The sequence below is a fragment of the Chroicocephalus ridibundus genome, chromosome 1 (genome assembly GCF_963924245.1).
Source record: "Chroicocephalus ridibundus chromosome 1, bChrRid1.1, whole genome shotgun sequence".
Taxonomy (NCBI): domain Eukaryota; kingdom Metazoa; phylum Chordata; class Aves; order Charadriiformes; family Laridae; genus Chroicocephalus; species Chroicocephalus ridibundus.
In genome coordinates, this window is record NC_086284.1 from 160,763,654 (window position 1) to 160,775,720 (window position 12,067).

Genomic DNA, 12,067 nt, shown 5'->3' on the forward strand with positions numbered 1-12,067 from the left:
GCTGAAAATATTTTGGTGGTGATTCATAACAACGTGACACCAGTTAAGTTATAAGACTGGAATTCACTCTTTTTCAGAAGACCAACAGAATGGCTGTACATTACTGCGTTGTCAAAATAAGGCTCTTAAGAGACTGTGGTAAAGCACGCACCCCATACTGGCTGCCTACAGAGGGGAGGATTTCATCCCATTCTTTTGCAGATCTTTGCCAGCATGGCAATCTTGAGGACAAACTGTACCCAAAAGCAATGTGTGCGTGGAAGACGCGACTCTCATTAGTTCCCGTGGGCATGGTATTCATCCCTAACTCTGCAAACAGAGTCTGTCAATTTGTAGTGGCTCCTACCACATCTTGTTTCAGGCAACGAGTGGTTTCTGAAAGCAAAGACCAGGCAGTTAATGGCAGCTTGGGTGGAGAAGGAAGATATGAACACAGCACCTCAGCCACAGAATTTCTTGCTGACTGGTGGGTGCAAACAAGTGATTTTAATAGCTACAACGCTGGACCACATGGGATAGTTCAAATGCTAAATGTCAGACTAAAAACCTTTTGTGGATTGGGTTCTTTAATAATAATAAAGTATTCCTTCTCTGAAAGCCATATGCTTTCTTTAGCCATTTTTCTTTTGAGGAAAACCACCCTTTTTCAGATGTTTCTCAGCTGATGGATTGCTACATCGCCTGTCTTAGAAAATGGATACATCCTGCCTGTGCATGCCTGTGTCAGAGGAGTGAGTTTTAAAATAGCTGTCTGTATTAAAAATACCTCCTGATTATATGGCAATGCAAAGATACTTAAGGGGTTCAAAGTAACTACTCACCTCAGGCATCTTTGTCCAGGTCCATGTCATACCATAAACTGTTTTCCCTGGAACCTTTTTTTTAATCGCTGAGGACAAGTACATTTTTTGGGAACCCAGTATGGCCACAGAATGACTGCCCTCAAATGCTTTTTACCAGCTGAGACAAAACCTAGGCTTTGGGGCACCTGTATTTTATAATAGGACTAAAAATACTATGTGAGCCTTTGGGTTTCAGCCTTTCACAGCTCATACCATCCCGATTCTCTCTGCTCTCCCACAGAGAACAAAGTCTACCCCTGTTTAACTAGCAAGAAGCTCCAAAAAGCATCACTGCAAGCTCAGCCAGCAGCAAAGCCAGCAGATCTGCTCTGAAAGTAGAAGCAGCAAAAGCGAGACAGGTAATGACTCACGACTCAGCTCTGTTCTTTTTTACAGTGGCACAAAACAGGAGTAACTCCCTTGAAATTGTTGAAGTTAACACCCTTTCAAGTAGCCACGCTTCTTGAGCGTGGCTCAAAATTGATCAACCCACACTGGTTCGGCATGATTCAGCTTTGATATCGGATTGAATCAGATGGTTTACAACTCGCTACGGCTCCAACGCATCCTGATCAATTAAGACCAAAGAGTGCAACTGAGCTGAAGTGTACTAGCACGAATAGTGCCATTATTCAGGTGACACAGACTCTGCATCATGCAATCTAGGACTCGCCCAGAGAGAAGTTCCCCTGCAGTCACTGGACGGATATCTGTTTAGATCGGGTGGTAAAGAGTTGGAAGATAGCTTGACTGAGGGATGAGTGAGAGTGATTTGTTGTGTTTCTTACATTTCCATGGCATCATGCAACACAATTTTTGCAGCCTGGCTAGATCCTTAGCTGGGGGAACTTGCTGAGCACAAGGGTGGGCTGAGGATTTTACTTGCTTGTTTGTTTTCCTCTGAAAAGCAGGAGGTTTTCTCAGTAAGAGTTTATGGGAAATTCAGTTATAATAAAGATGTTTCCATTTTAGTGAAAATATTCACTAGGGGAAAAATATTTCTCAGCCATCTGTACTGTGTGCTTTCAGTTCCTGAAGAAGAGAAAAGAAAGGTGCTTGATGTCTTGTGGGAAGTCCCAGAAGAGGACTATATAGCATATGCAAAACAACCCCAAAAAGTTTGGCAACAGACCTAGAGCAATCAGAAGCACATAAAAAGCTCTAAACAATGGCCAAATTACTGAGCTATCCACCGTCATCAAGCCCATGTAGAAGCTGATGGAGATATTCTGCTGATTCAGTAGTGTGGGATGCTCTGGCCAGACCCCCCACTTAGATTTCTGGGCCACCTCATAGCAAGCGAGAGAAGTTATCAGACGTTGTTGATTGTCCCCAGAGGAGTGGAAATGAAAACAGCTAAACATCTGCTATTCTTCATGGCAACATTACAGCTCAGCTATGCAATTCACCTAGCTAACTTCTATGCAAACAAAATGGTGTGCCAGCGTTTCCAATATTATAAATCAAGGTTGCAAACCAAAATGCTGTTAGAGATGCTATAAATAAAGATAACTATATGTGGGGTGGGGGGCAAGCTAATAAAAAAAGATCCCACATCTATCGGGATTTGTGCTGTTGCTCAAACAAAGGGATAGGATTCAACAGGCACAGCAGTTCCTTGCCTGCTGTTGCCTCCGCCCATAAGTTTTAAACAATATCCATATTTAATTGAGCATTCCCAGTGATATTTTCCCAAGTGCTTTTGAAAGGCATGTTTATTTCATTTTTCCTTGGCATCTTTATCTTCCAGCTGCTAATTTCCTTATTACTGAGGACTCTATCACTCACAGGAGTTCTAGATCTCGGCTGCTCCTGCATTCAGTAGATTTTAAAGCTGATGTGGCAGAATACTATCCATTGAGATATGATGGTATTTTTTTAAAGTAATTATAGTCAGATCATGCCTTGAAAGATGTATGTGAGTAAAGTCAATGCCCAGGTTTCGTCCCCTTTGGAGCAGCAGTGAGCAGCATGCAAGCACTGCGCTGTGTCTGCCTTCACATCTCCTTTTGGGCCCATCCGCGTAGTAATTTGCTGCCGAGAGAAAATGGCAACTTATGGCCTTTCCTGGATTTGGCTACTGCATTCTGGAGCAGAAGCCTGGAGAAAAAGGTCAGGTAGTGCATCTGTACTATTGTGTGTAGAGTGAGGTGAGGACTCTGTACCTGGGGCAGAGCCACTGCTTGTAACCCCCAGGGAGGGCCCGCAGCACAGCTTGCCTAGCCACCGTGCTGGGTTAAGGGGGGACCCTCACCCGGAGTCTGGGCTACGTCACATGGACTGGCTCTGACATCTTTGTGGAGACACAGCAGGGGAACGGAGGCCCACAGGGAATCAAGCTCTCCTATACCTTCTTAACTTCTACTATTGTTTTTTCCCGCACCTTTCAGCTAGACTCTAAGCCCCGCTGCTAACCCCCTTTAAAGTCAGATATATAAGGCATATGTAAGGCAAGGAGCCCAACGACATCTTGTAATGAAACTGCTTTCACAAATTTAGAGTTGGTTACAGTTTTGCTAGAGCACTGTCCAGCCAAATCTGGCCTGTGATCCCAACTTCAGGCGTCAGGGCACATCTGAAGGTCCTGCGGTGGGCATTGCTCCACAGCCAGTTCTTGTCTTTGTGTTCACAGGAGAGAGGAAGATGATGGGGGACTGCTGAGATATCCTAGACAAGGGAGAAGCTGCTACCTGAGGAGCATGGGGCAGAGACACCCTAATGTCTCTGCAAGGAGTCAGCCTGGGTCACCCAACCTCAGCTCCTGGTGGGTCACCCACATTTGGGGCTATCTGAGCCCATATAACAAGGGCTGGCAGCTGTTCCTGCCCCAGAAGTGGGGCGTTTGCAGAACACCAGCAAACAGGATGCATCGAGTGTAAGATTAGTGTAGATAATAGTGTAGATAGACTAGTTCTCCTCAGAGGTGCAACATCATTGTTAAAAACATTGAAATTTTGCTCAATAGATTGTACAGTTTCAGGACCTATGTTGGGATAACTGAATAAATTCAAACTTTAAATTCAAGCAGTTCAAAGGAATCACTTACCAGATACAGACAAAGTCAGCGAGAAGGTAACAGACACTTTTTATGTCTTTAGTCTTCTTTATGGCTCTTTCCATCAATTCCAAAGTGGTTATCACCTCCTTGAAATTCAGCAGTGCTGGAGGGCACGATTGGGCTGGGGCCGAATAATAGGATAGAATTTTAAGGGGAATGAAGACGTGAAGCAGTAGGAAGAAGCTATTCAATCTGCTCTGCTTCATGCATTTCTGCAGGCAATGGATGTGGCTAGCACTGATCAGAGGCACGGGAAATATATTTTAAATATGTAAAGTGTAAATTAAAATAATTGCTCTTATGTTCCATAAGGTATATAAACAAGAAGAATTATTTGATGAAATGTATGGTTAGCACAGCTTAGATGTAATTGTTATGGTCAGTGTTATGCTGTACTTGCAATACCATTACAATCCATTTAGCTGCCCAAGGGAAACTTGGGAATTAATTTAACACTATCTGGATGAACACAGGAGAAGGATTTGCCCTCACAAGCTGGACATTTTTCATTACTCAGGGCTAAACTGCAGTGTCACTGACATTTCTTTAATTTTGAAATGCCACATACTATGAAAGTGCAAGCGTAGGAAAAGCTGCCTGACAGATATTGTATATATCTGCAAAGGAAGGCTCTTTCTCTTTTTAATGAGCTAAAAAGAGCCCCAAACCCATTCATAATCCCAAAACAGGATTGCACATTTAATCTAATTATGCACTAGACTCTGGAAAACCCTGAGAGTTTCCTGTTATGCTGCTTGGCTTTATCCCTCATCTAGGCTGAAGTCTCTGAGCTTGCTTCAAGGCTCTGTGACACCATGGATCTGATTCAGCAAAACGCTTAAGTATACACTCAGCCCAAGCACTTTGAGGACCTGCATCCTTGTTTGGCAATACTTTTAAGCACTTGCAGAATTTTAAGCATATACTTAAGTCCCTTCAACTTCATTGAAGCGTAAGATCTACTTAAGTATTTTGTTTAAGGAAAGTATAAGTGATTAGACTATTATAAATGCAAATTGATTTTTCTCTGGTTTGCATCGCTAGCTTCTTTTCTAAGTAGACCAGCTTGTCAGATCTATTTGTTTATACTCATTTTACACGCAGAGCTGTGTGTGGGAACTCAACAATTAAATTCGCCAATCTGTTTATTTGCTTTTCCATGTAGATGTGGGGGTTCCCACCTCTTTTGGAAGTGCTGTGCTACAAAGGATTTAGCACAACGCTGAAGCCAGAGCAGGGCTACGAGTCAGGTTCACTGCATGTGGCAGAAGCAGATGAGTAAGCTAAGCTCCGTCTCAGCCCTCTTAGGCAAGATTTGTGCATCTAGTTATTTATCTTCGGCTCTAATCTTGCAAGCCACGTATGGGCAAATAATCTTCATCCACTCAAATATATCCTTGAAGTTGGTGGAAGCAGCCAATGCACAGAAAGTTTGCAGGGACTGACCATTTTAAAAGCAAAGAGAAGAGACAACAGGGCAAACCCAAACCAAGAGAGACCACGTCCATCTCCCACTGAAGTCAGCGGCAATTTACCAACACCGTCAGCAGAAGCAGACTCGGCACCCAAGGAGAGGCTGAACCCTCTGCTGTCTGTGTCACCCATATAAGCAAGCAGAACGATTGCTTTTCCCAGGCTATTGTGGCATGAAATAAATGAGCTCAAGCAAGACCATCTACAAATCCTCTTCTTTGTAGTCTCTTTTATAAGGCTGTGTAATTATATAGGAATTAATTCTCGGCCTGATTTTTCTTATATAAGACAAAGATGACAGGCGAGATACAGCACAATAAAGCTGACTTTGAATGGACAGTTATTAAGAGCTTTGGCACTCTTGTAAGCGTGCAATGTCCTTACAGGCTGGCTCCATGGGGAAAAGGTTACATGGAGACAGCAGAGGATGGTGGAGCCGTGGTGGCTTCATGTTCTTGCAGTGCTGGCCAGTGGCTGTATGGACTGACTCAGGGCTTTGTTATCAGTGCCAACCCTATCCCAGAGCTTTCTTCTGGAAAAGAAGAAGTCATAAAATTTCAACTGGCCTGAGTAAAACAGATAATAAAAGAAATGGAAACAGAGAAAGGCTGTTATTGCCAAGTTTTGAAGGAATTAATACAATGGCACCTGAAAAATACAAGGAAGACGTTTGGCTCTGTCAGAAAACAAGTTTTGTACTGCAGAATTTTTGTGTTAGGTCTGTGAGAAGAGCCCAGGCTGCACAGCCTATGTATGAAAGTATCTCCCACTAGTCCTTCCCTTTAGTGGAGGAGTCCACCCTAATTTCTCCCTGGCAAAAAGACAACTTGATTCCTAAAGCCATCATCCTAAAGGACGACATGCCAGCTGCTGGGAAATCTGGCGGCTGTGATGAAATGTGAGGGATTTTGGCATTGGATCATGCCCCACCAGAGAGCAATTTCAATTCACAGCCTGGCCAGAGAGAGTTTTAAAGAGGGATCCTTTCTCAGGACTTACTTAAGAGAAAGGCCATACTGGGGGAGGCAAAGGCGAGTGGTAAAACTGTGCCAGGTTCAATAAACTATGTTGACAGAGACATTGATCTCAGCACTAAAATGAAAAGAAGATTAATCTATCTTTGGTGATGCTAATGCACTGGGGAACCAATTAGTACAAAGGGCCTACATAAAGCCCTAAAACCTCTCACTACACGGAATTCTCGTCAGAAGGTTCTTTCAGGAAAGACCAAAACACCCAGGAAACCAGCAGCTTTCAAACAGATAGAGGTACACTGACAGGTCAGCCAGAGGAAGAGAAATACTACTTTTTCTCTTAGCTTTAAAAGGTTTTACTCTTTACCAGAGCTGGTCAGAAATACCAAACAACATCTGTAAGAGGAAGGGTAGCTAAGCACAGGACAGGTGTCAAGAATCCCCAGTTGCACACCCAGCATCTTAGCTAGAATATCTTAAACCTGATTTAATCTTGAATAGTTTGCCTGAAACATCCATATAAAGTATTTTGTCGCCCAATGCTTCTTCCACAGTCAAAGGAGAGAGGATGATTCAGCTCATCTCTTTCTCCTGTGCAACCCAGGGTGACGGCTGAGAGAGTCCCATCAGGGAAGGCACTTAAGCCCTGCAAGTCGGGTCAGGGCTGTTTCCCTGTCTTACCTTCTGCACAAAGAATGATAAAACCTCTTGGTCCCACTCTCTCTTTGATTTTTCTACTTGATTATGGAGTTTTTGAGACAGGTAGAGATCTCCAGCTATTACACTAGTACATAGAGTAAATCCTACAGGAGAACTGCTCTTGTCTAGGACAGAAGCACTCGAGGACCCCAGAAATGCGGGTTTGTTGTTTCTATTTTGAACAAAACTTTCCAATGGGGCCCTTTTAAAGTTACGGTGTTCACTAGCCAAGTTATTATGTTCACCAGCAAACATCCCTGCAATATTGTGGCAGCAATTCCAGGGGTCTCAGATAAGTCCTATTTGTTCAGGGGCATCTTGACAATATGGAACTGAAATATGTTTAGCTTCACTCCCTTGTTTATATTCCTTATTAGGCATGTATATGGGGGTTTTATATTTGTATTTGCACTAGAGTGAGATTTCACTTTTGTGAATATCCTCTGTATATTTCTTACATTCTTACATTTCATACAGTAAAAAAAGGGCCTAAAACTTCAAATGATGAGAGGAAACAAACACAGAGTTTTCTTCATGCAGAAGGTATGGAAAACACCAGCTACTATTTTCATGAGAATGCTGGGAGGGGGTGAGGAGAATTTCTAGAAAACTATATTTTGCATAGATTTGGTTCATGTTTCCTTTTGTTTTTCCCCTTCGGAAAATGTTGCTTTTCTAGCAGTCAGCTTTTTTTTTTTTTTTTAAGGAAAAAAACCCCAAGCACTCGAAAAGATTTCCTTAAGCTCAAAGCAGAGCATCCGTGCCTGGCATTTAAACTCACAGAATCTAAATTTTCCCCTTGGCCACTTCCACCAGTAGCCTCACCTGACACAGGTGGTTTTAATTCCTCCTGGTAACCTGAGCAGCAGCTCCAGCCCCGCACACTTTGGCCTATAAAGCCCAAGCAAAAATGTAGCCTAAAATCAACCGCTCAAGTGCGAGAGCAGCCTGGGCTGTGATTTCTGTATGCCTGGGCAGTAAATTCAGATCTGTTGGGCGTTTTTTTCCTCTCTGAGACTAGAGAATCAGCATTTTTTGATACTTTTGTTTCGGCTCGTTGTGGGCAGGAGGTAGAAGTCCTCAAGCAGTGTTTCCACAGAGGAGACGGCTGTCCTTTCCCTGACACCCTTCCAGGACAGCGGGAGAGCTGCGGGGACTGAAGCCCAGCTTCCTCTCCAATGTGTCCGTCCCAGCTCTGACGCTGACCCCCTGGGGCCACGAGTCACTTAAAAGACCTAAATTTCAGAAACGACAGACACCCACAAAGTCTCCAGTGGGAGCTGATGGTGCTGCTCGTGCCAGCAGATCAAACGCGTGAGGGCTGTGGCAGTGATCTGCTTCAGCCACGTGCGGCCAAGGCCTTGTTGTGGGGTCAGGCTGATCAGCATCCACGGCCCCGAGTACTCTTTCTGCTGTTGATAAAGGGAAGTTTTTCATCAGACAGGGATCCTGAGGCAAACCCAAAAAATTCCTGCGGAGCAACAACTCAGCCCTGCCTGGCGGTGGGAGGCCCTGACGATGGCTCACGCTGACCCGAGGCAGCAACTGCGGGGAGGCCTCGGGGCCTCCTCCTTCTCCCGGCCCCGCCGCTGGGAAAAGCCTGTGGGGCTGCGCTTGTGTACCCTGGGCACTTCCAGCGCCGGCGGCCATGGGCTCCCTGTAGCACCCAGGGATGCCTGGGGCTGTCCACGACCCTCCCGGCAGCTGCGGGTGCCCCTCAGCATTTCGCAGGGCCAGCGGTGCAGCTGCCAGCAGCCGGTGGCCATCAGCACCGCGGCAGAGTACCTTATTTAACCTTGGTGAGGGAAACACCAGCGCTTTCCCCTCTCAGCATTTGTTTTCAGTTGCTAATCCAGGAAACACACGTCCTTTCTGTTTACTTAGAAAAGAATGAATAATAACCACGTTTCTCCTCGGCTCCTTCCCCCTCCCCGGTCCTCTTCTCACACTCCCCCCACCTCCCTCGCTATTAAAATGGAAACCCCTGTGTTACAGACATCGCCGGGCTGCTAGAGCACTTAAGCAGCACCCTGTGAGCTGCAGCCATTTACTATGTGCGATTGTTTCTGCGAGACCTAATAATTCTACCATTGTTATTATAACACTGTGCACTAATACAAATGAGCTTGTAAATAGGGGTCCAACTAAAATAAAACCATTATAATCACAGCCCAGGCTGTAAATCACAGACTAGTGTGTTCTGCTGCGGTTTGACCGAACGCCAGGCAATAGTCAAATAATCAAACTGCAGATGTTGGGATAGCAAATCTGCTTAAATTTAAACAGTGGCAAAGGTCCAAACAACAGGGGGGGCAGAAAAGAGTCCGTTGCACAATGTTGGAATTCCCCCCCCACTTTCTTGTTAACTGGGTCTATAAAGTAACCAGACATGTTACCCGATAATAGCACTGTTCCTCAGCAGCTTGCGCACACCAGCGCCGGCTCGCAGGCACAGGAGCCGTGCAAAGCGTCTGCAGAGTGACTGATAATTAGCGCTAGCTGCCAGGCTTGCCGGGGCATCCCCCCCACCAGCCCCACGGCGACAGAGGATCGTGAGACCAAGCCCTCCAAGCCTTCCTAGTGGAGAAGCCCAAGGGTACACAATAAAGTACTGTACCATGAACTTCATCAGAGTTACCTCAAAAGTCAATGATATAGGGTCACAAATTAATGCTCTCTAATTTCTTGAGCTTCTTACTGTGACTAACCTCGCTCCCTTCTCCCTCTCGGATGACACTATTTGCCCACAGTGGAAACCAGGATACAGCAGTAATTTGGATTCTTGCTCAGGGGAGCTCATGGCGGGCGCTTACCACCCAATGCCTAGTCCAAGGTCTCATGTCCCTGTCCCAAAGCATCCTTGGTCAGGGCACACAGAGATACCTGCCTACAAGTGGCACGCTGAGGATTGTTTCACTGAGCAAAGCAGCATGCAAGGGGCAGCCGGGAGACCACGCTGCAAACGTGGGGCAGCTGAGAAGAGGAGCCACATCAGGCTGTCCTGTTCTGCCAGCTGTTTCCACAGCTGTGGGAGATGCGGTGCGGTTGCTTCTCCTCCTAGCCAGAAACCAGGATCTGTGTCGGTAGTGCTCAAACTCAGGCGGTGTTTTTTCATTTGGAGAATACATGAGCCTTGGCTGTTGCCCCACGGCATTTGAAATGATGTTATAAGCTTCTTTAGGAAAAGTATACGGTCATTTGTTTCTCTGACAGCCCAAGGCAAACAAGTTGGATGGGTCCTGTTGCTCACTACGTTGTCACATGTGGTCGCATGAGGGCTGTTAAATGTGAGAACCTCCTTGATGTAACTTTAACTTACCATGAAGGAATTTTTTATGCTATTTTTTTAAATGTAATATTTAAGTGGCTGCTGGGCAACAAGTCATAAGAACTATCAATCACACAAACAGATGCCATGTAAATACTTCTTTTAAGCAAGTAGCTCAAGAAATCATTGAGGGGATAAAGCAGCCATCTCTCCAGGGGAAAATCAGCAAAATGAGCTTGCCAGTCTTGGATGAAGACTGGACAGGATACAAACCAGTCGTCCTCCTGGCGCTGCTTCTTCTCTGTGGCACTGACACAGCAGCTGTGACTATTAATGTTACTTCCCTAAAACCTTGTGACTAAATTCCACTAGCAGGAAAATTTGCCCTTCCTGCCCAGGAAATATTTGCTGTTAAAATGACTCGAAGGCAACATGAACCAAGCATGTTCCAGCTCCAAACTGCAGGGACCCCAGGAGGGGATTTTGGTTATGAAAAGCTCATTCACTGATTCGAAACCTTTTCCTTAGGATTTGAGTAACGAACTTGGAAGAACATCCTCTTTCCTCCTTTTTTCCATTCTTGGTTCTTTTTAAAGGACAGTTTATCTCTTGAAGGCAAAGAACTTTTTCGGCCTGAGTCTCCCTTCTGGAGGGAATACAATGTCAGAAGCAGAAAAATTTGCCACTCCAAGTACATATTGCAAAATTAACACCTTGGCATGCAGTTCTTGCATATCCATTATGCTAGATCCAAATTTCCACAGGTTTTCCTGCTCTTTTTGTCAAGGGCACCATTTTTAAAAAGTGCTATTCTTTTAGTCTCAGACTTACAGTAAGCCCATTGCTCAGAGGAAGCCTGCAGAGAAAGCCCAGTTTCCTTTGATGCATTCCTAAGTGTCTCGGTGAGAGGAATCGTTCTGGTGCGTGAATCAACTCTGCTTCCTCTGCTTGTCAGAAAAACAGCACAACTTTGTACTGCTGATGTCTGCCCCGCTGCACGGGATGTGGTTGATCTCTTCTGCTGCTGCTGCTGCTGCTGCTGCTGCTGGTGCTCCACAGAGATCCATTTCACAATGTGTGTAGTAACCAGATTAAAATCAATGCCGGAGGTTGTTGTGAGCATTAAGCATTAAATAAACTCCAACATTGTACCGTAATTCCTCATGAATGATTAGATGATCCTGCTGGGAGTGCTACCATTATACATAAGGCAAATGTCACTGGGTGCCTCATAAATTTAGTGCACAAGTACTAAATATATTAGGTCTGATTCACTGCTGCCTAGCTTCAGTTTATCCTAGTATGAGGCAGAGGAGTTACATCGGCATAAATGTGCAGTGAAACACTGGTTCTCTTCCCATTTTAAAGGATCAGCTGTTTCCACTGACTTTTGCAAGATGGACACTAAGTAGATTCACAGTTGCTCTACTCCAGCTATGTTAAGTGTCAGTTGCAGTAGAACACGCAGGGGAGCCAGTCCCAGGAAAAAATATAGGCTGGTATTTCTGGCATAGAAATTGCACCCCCTAATAGTGAAGGTAGGTCTAGACTGCAAAATATAATGTGTTCTGGAGCTGGGTTGACAAAATCAAATTAGCTGATTTAGGTTAAAAAAACCCACAGGCGCAAGGCAGGTTGCCTTTTGACACAGGATAGCTGCTCATATGCAAGTCTACCACGGCGCTCATGTTGAACAGGAGCTACGTACATGATCCAAAACCCAGATTGTCTCCAATTCCCTTGATCTTCAACC